The sequence below is a fragment of the Portunus trituberculatus genome, chromosome 43, assembly GCF_017591435.1.
Source record: "Portunus trituberculatus isolate SZX2019 chromosome 43, ASM1759143v1, whole genome shotgun sequence".
NCBI classification, from domain to species: domain Eukaryota; kingdom Metazoa; phylum Arthropoda; class Malacostraca; order Decapoda; family Portunidae; genus Portunus; species Portunus trituberculatus.
Window position 1 is genome coordinate 15,791,250 of NC_059297.1, and position 6,927 is coordinate 15,798,176.

The window sequence follows — 6,927 nt, forward strand, 5'->3', positions numbered from 1 at the left end:
CTCAATAAGCACTTATCTCCCCACACGGCGCCTCGCTTCATGACGCTTCAGTGGCAAACACCTGAGCAGCCTTCAAAGAGAGTGATTACACCACGCTTGCAACTACGGTCACGATCCCAGCATCCTCATCCATGGAGCTGGTTGCCACCCTCAGGTCAATGGTGTGTGTATCAAGGGGAAGAGGGTGTCTGTGTGTGCGTGCCTGGGTCTTTATCATGAAAATACAAAGGAAAATACTTATACTTCAGAGTTCTTTTCCTTACAAACTTTTCCCATTTACTTGCTTGGTTCTTTTTCGTCATTCATTAATCATCCTGGTCACCATGAATAATAAATCATCTAGTCTTAGTAATCGCACCTCTGCAGTAGAAAATCCCATTATATGCTCTTCAAATAGCTATGATTCTGGCTCAATATGATCTGGATGTTTGACAATCATCAATCGCAAATGAATTAAAAGAAACAGATATAATGCATACCAAAATAGATGAGTACACATAACACTGATTCTACTCCATCCTGACTTTTCATTCCACCGTTACTCTACTCATTACCGATTGTAAGAAAACCCAACCAATGAGAATCAACTTAACACATGAATGAAAGAAGTAAATGCAAGTCTAACGTCACGAGGTGCAGGCGATAAACATTTTCCTTGTCAAGATGTCATGTCAAAATGCTCAACAAAAGAATTACGATACATTACTTAACTAACCTTCTTTTCCTTGTCTTCCTGCACCTCCTTGTCATTCATTAACCCCACGTGTTCTTCTCATGCCTCCAACACAATCTTCTCGAGCATGACTTCTGCAACATAAGAACATAAGAACATAAAAATACAAGGGAAGCTGCATGAACTTAGAACGTCAACTCATGAAAGACCTTGTATAAAACTTACTTACTTCCTGCTACTATATCTTTTCACAAATTTGTCGTATCTTTCAAGGCTCACAATGACTCAGCCCTATCAATATCATTATCAAAAATATTCCAATTCTTCTTTCTTCCTATCCCTTTCCTAAACCTTCATTTATCAAGCTTAATTTCGATATTTTTTTTGTCCAATCCTGAAGTTTTTGTTTATTATCCTTGTTTCATGCCTCTTATATAATTTACATCTCTTAACCTACATCTCAACAGAAAATTTAATTTCAAAAGCTTCGGTCTCTCTCCAAGTGTAATCATGATGGTTAGTTTGTTTCCTTATTTCAGACAGCTCTCATCTTTGTAATGTAAAAACTGACACTTTTTTGCTTTCTTACAAATCCCATTATAATTCTAATCCAATAATGAATTTAAAGTGGAAAGAAGCGATCACATTTAGTTTGCCAGATAATGTGAATCATGGCCATTTGAAAGAAACATGGCAAAAAGGGATGGGAAAAAAGATCTGCAAAGTTGGTTCATTGTCCCTTTAATGTGTGATGATGTGGGAAGGTTGTGTCTGGCTATGGTAAGTTCAAAGGTTTGAGGCAAAAAGCGAACCCTGCTGGACCTTGGCTGTGATGGAATTGGCAAGGAAAGTTTTGCGACGATCTTTATTGTGGAAAAATCTTACAAAATAAAGGAAGGCGGACGTACCGGAAAAAAAAAATCGATAGATGATAAAAAGAAAACTAATAAGAAAGATAAAATAGAGAGACAAAAAACAAACATTCAGTATCCAAGACGGCTGTTGTTTTGAAATACTAGATAAGAAAGGAAAACAGACCCAAGCAGATCAAAGGCTGAGACGATTCACAAGGAACACTATCGTTGTTAGTAATGGTGTTAGCATTAATACATTACCATTACACGTGTCTATTTACATTATGAAAGAAAGGATGAATCAAGTGAAAATTACTATTGTTAAAAAGAATCTTGAACAATACTAAACACTAAACAATACAAGGAAATAGTAAACTGCTTCTCGTATCACTATAATTATAAGATTACTACTATTATTACTCATACAAAATCATCAGACGTGTATTCCTATTATTTTGAAAAATAGAGGTAAATATCACCACTGCTTTCTTGAAAAAATATATATTTAACGCCTGACAATTTAACCTCTTCAGTACTGAGATGCATTTTTACCTTGAGTTCTGAGTGTGATTAGAAAGAGTCTCTGGAGGTCAGAAGATTAATGGCCACAGTCTTCACTACCTTAGACCTCCACATAAGTTTCTGAAGCTGTATAAGATCGCCAAATAGTACCCAGAATGAATATGAAAAAGCGTCTTGGTACTGAAGGGGTTACGTACCTATATTAAATTACTAATCGTTTCTTGTCCTGCGGTGAGTGATGGGGTTACCAGGGAGCCAGTGACTTTCGCGGCACGAGCGTCAACGATGAGTGAGAAAAATAACCCAAGGAAAAAAAAAAAAGAAACTCATCACCATCACGCTTCGTCACAGTCATTTGTCGACACGTAGAGAGGCAATTATTTGAAGTGAGTGTTAGGAAGAAGGAAGAACACGTGTGGAATCATCAAATGCCTCGCTTAATATATCTGTGGTTCAAAGCTTCCCTCGTCTTCCTCATCCTCTTCCTCCTCCTCCTCCTCCTTCTACTGCGCTTCCTTCCCTTTCTCACTCGCTTCAATTCGTTCTCCTCCTCCTATTCATCCTCCTTCACTTCCTGTTCCTTATCATTCTCTTCATCTCTTTCCTCCTTTAAGTGCGTGATTTTCTTTGTCCTGCTTCCTTGCTTCCTCCGCCAGCTACTATTTATCTTCCCCTGGTTTTCATTTTCTTTCTCTTACTGCTCCTTCTTCTCTTTCACCCTTGACTTATCTCCTTATCTATAATGGAAATCTTTACAATCGTATACTTTATTACAAGATATATAGATTTCTCTTATTTGTGTTCTTTTTTATTATCTTATTTCTTTATTTTTCACATCTTCATATCTTCCTTGTTCTTCTTGTAATTCCTCACTGTCTTTTATTCGTGCTTCCTTTTTATTTCCCTCGATTTTCATTTTCTTTATTTCCTCTATCTCAGTCTCCTCTTTACCCTTCTTATCTTCCTTCATTATCTTTACGCGGAAAAGTCAATCCTTCAACATCTGTCTCTTCTCCATCCTCCATCATTCTCTTTCTCCAGCTTCACCATCTGTATCCTCTTCCTTTCTTCTCTAAATATTATCCCTTCCTGATTTTTTTCTCTTCTTTACGCGTCAAAACACTACAACGTTCCTCTTCCTGTTCGTTCTTCCGTTTTTTTTCTTCTTCTTTTTTTTTTTCTTTAGTGTTTCCTTAGTGCTGTCTCAGTCCTTCATATTTACTTTTTTTTTTCTATGTTGTCAAAGCAATCCTCTTTCTTTTCCTTTTTCCCGTCTCTGTTTCTCCGCTTCACTTCAGCACTTTTTTCCGGTTTACATATTGGTTACATCTCAAATATCACTCTCTTCCTCTATTAGCAGCTCCATTTTCACGCGTAACTTAATGAATGTGACTATAGAGGAAGACGTTTCCGTGTGTGTGTGTGTGTGTGTGTGTGTGTGTGTGTGTGTGTGTGTGTGTGTGTGTTTATAAGTTACGTCATCTTTCTATTTCAGTATATTTATCTATCATATATCTAATTATGTATCTATCTACTTCCTTTTCTGTTTCTGTTTATCTATCTATCTAATTATCTTAATATCTTTTCACCTATCTATTCATGTATTTATATAAGTTCTATAATTTTTCCGTCTATCTACGTATGTATGTATGTATATATATATATTTGTTTATCGACATATATAATCTACAGATTCATATGCGTCAATCTTTAATCAACACTCATACATATATAACATAACCAAAATGAAGAAGGTTTCGCCTCGCACCATTTCGTCTTCCTCTCAGTCTTTAGTCCCCCGACTTTCACTAATTGAGCAAGACGGAAAACAGAGAAAACACAACCACAAGCCGTGATTCATTATTTACCCGAGAGAGAGAGAAAGAAGAAAAAAGTATAGGTAAATAAACACACATTACCTTAATCCATCTTTTGAAGCAAATTACTCACGGCGGCGCTTCTAAACAAAGAGAGTCATCACTAGACAAGAGAGTGAAATAAATCTGCGCTTCTTTCCCTCGTTAGCAGCGACGCGAACAACAGGATACAGTACATTTACTTAAGTCTTTGTTTCGCTGTCTGTTTCTTGCCTCCACAACGGTACCGAAGCCAAGGGAGCGTGCGCAGAGAGAGAAAGAAATAGAGAGAGAAGGCAGTTTATTGCAGGCGCGGTGATAATGTCAAACAATTAATCAGGAAAGTCATAATGATAGCGATGATCACTTTCTTCCTCCTCAATCCTGTTCGCTCTCTCTCTCTCTCTCTCTCTCTCTCTCTCTCTCTCTCTTGGCTGCTGTTCAAGGAAACTGGGTGATAATGGATCGGGAGAAGAAAACGAGGAGGAGGAGGAGGAGGAGGAGGAGGAGGAGGAGGGGAGCGAGGAGGAGAGAGTGAAAGAACAGAACAGTGTGAAGCGGAAAAGAATAGAAATGAGAAGCTGTAAAAGATGCTATTTTCTTTTCACTTCCCTTCTTCCTTTTTCTCTTTTCTCCTCAGTCCCGTTTTCTTTTTCTTGTAATTCCATCTTCAACACACACACACACACACACACACACACACACACACACACACATTTGCAAAGACACTCATAAACAAACACGTTAACACTAGGGAGAGAGAGAGAGAGAGAGAGAGAGAGAGAGAGAGAGAGAGAGAGAGAGAGAGAGAGAGAGAGAGAGAGAGAGAGAGAGAGAGAGAGAGAGAGAGAGAAATCAAAATAGAAGAAAATAAAACTTGTTAAAGATATGAGAAGAATCATAAAAGAAAAATATGAAACAAATAATCAAGCCAATTTAGAAGGAATGAAAAAAAAGTAAAAGGAGGAAGAAGAGAAGGAAGAAGAAAAGGAGAAATAACATAAAAAAAAAAAAAACTAAAAGGAAACAAGAGATGTAAACAAGACACTGGGAAAGAAAGGAATGAAGGAAGGAAGGAAAGAAGAAGGGAAGAAAAAAAAGAAAGAAAGTAAAAGGTAAGGGAGGAATAACGACAAGCAACAAAAACGAAACGAACAGAGAAAATCGACAGAATCAAAACATCGTAAAAGGAGGAAGGAAGAAAGGAAGGAAGAAATGGAGAAAAGAGAAACAGATAACTAAAACGAAACGAACGGATAAAATCAAAACAATGCAAAAAGAAGGAAGGAAAGAAGGAAGGAAGGAAGGAAGGAAGGAAGGAAGGAAAGAAGGAAGAAGGTAAAGAGGGAAAAGAAATAGATAACTAAAACGGAACGAACAGACAGAATCAAGACTGCAAAAGGAAGGAAGGAAGAAAAGAGGGAAGAAAAGGAGGAAAAAGACACAGATGAGCAGCGGGTGGAGACAAGGTGATGCTGGTTCCCTCTCCCGCCGCCAGATGGCTTGACCTCAATCTCACAGGCCAAGGTGCGGGGTCACAAAGGTCAAGTAGAGCTTCTCGACACCCACACACCATTATCAAGCGAGTCACCTCCTCCTATTATGCCTCGTCGCTCCGTTTGTCCGCTTGCCTGTCTGTCTGTCTGTCTGTCTATGTGGCTGGTCTCTCTCTCTCTCTCTCTCTCTCTCTCTCTCTCTCTCTCTCTCTCTCTCTCTTCGTCTTTCTTTCTGTCCTTATTGTTGTCTTTGTGTACGTGTGTGTGTGTGTGTGTGTGTGTGTGTGTGTGTGTGTGTGTGTGTGTGTGTGTGTGTGTGTGTGTGTGTGTGTGATGTTTCTGTATGTCTGCCTGTGTTTCGTTGTTTGTCAGTCAGTCAGTCAGTCTGTCAGTCAATCTCTCTCTCTCTCTCTCTCTCTCTCTCTCTCTCTCTCTCTCACACACACACACACACACACACACACACACACACACACACACACACATACTACCACCACCACTACCACTACCACTACTACTATCACCACCACCACCACCACCACTACCACCACCACTAGGAAACAATGATCCTCAAGACTCTCAGGCAAAGCAAGCAAGGCACACTGGCGCTGCGAGAGGAAATGGTCATGCATCATTAGAGCCTCAATGTGGGCAGGGTGTTGGTTAACGTGCCAAAATGTGAGTTTCTTGAGTGCAGGAATTTCCATTGCGTTTACTACCTGTGATGTGCGTTACCAGGCAGTGCGCGTTGGCAGTCACGAAAATGGGAGGTTGAGTAAAGGTTTGAAAATATGAGAGCATAAAAGATATAGGGATGCTGCAGTAGGTCATCAGATCAACACGTGGTGATTTTGTCATGAAGTTTAGTTTAGGTTAAGGAGATTAAATGAATGTCAGAGAGAAAAGATAATTGATTTAGTACTGCATGTAAACTATATATATGTACAGTATATTACAAAACAGTGAATTATAAAGGAGTTATCGAAATGTTGTGGATAGTTTGGCAGCAACGGAGGGGGGCTACGTTATCGTAAAAGGAATATAATTGTTCATTCACTTATTTTTGGCAACACACACACACACACACACACACACACACACACACACACACACACACACACACACACACACACACACACACACACACACACACACACACACACACACACACACACACACACACACACACACACACACACACACACACACACACACACACACACACACACACACACACACACACACACACACACACACACACACACACACACACACACACACACACACACACACACACACACACACACACACACACACACACACACACACACACACACACACACACACACACACACACACACACATACACAACTGTTACAAAACAACAACAATCCACTCCCACACACGTTTACACTAAGAATGCACAAAAAAATAGGCAGACGGGTAACTAAAGCGCTGGTGTGACGTGTGCTAACTGGTTGAGTGAGCTAAGCCGATGCTTCTCGACGCTTTATGCTCTGGTGCTC

The 6,927-nt window shown here is 39.5% G+C and overlaps 1 long non-coding RNA gene across 1 annotated transcript in view; it reads right to left on the reverse strand.

Annotated features, from left to right (window-relative positions):
* Window positions 1–677: 677 nt before the first annotated feature.
* LOC123518266 overlaps window positions 678–6,927 on the reverse strand; it is a 91,219-nt gene continuing 84,969 nt past the window's right edge. Inside the window, exon 3 of the long non-coding RNA XR_006678737.1 lies at window positions 678–807. This is a non-coding gene — a long non-coding RNA (uncharacterized LOC123518266). The remainder of the gene's footprint in view (window positions 808–6,927) is intronic.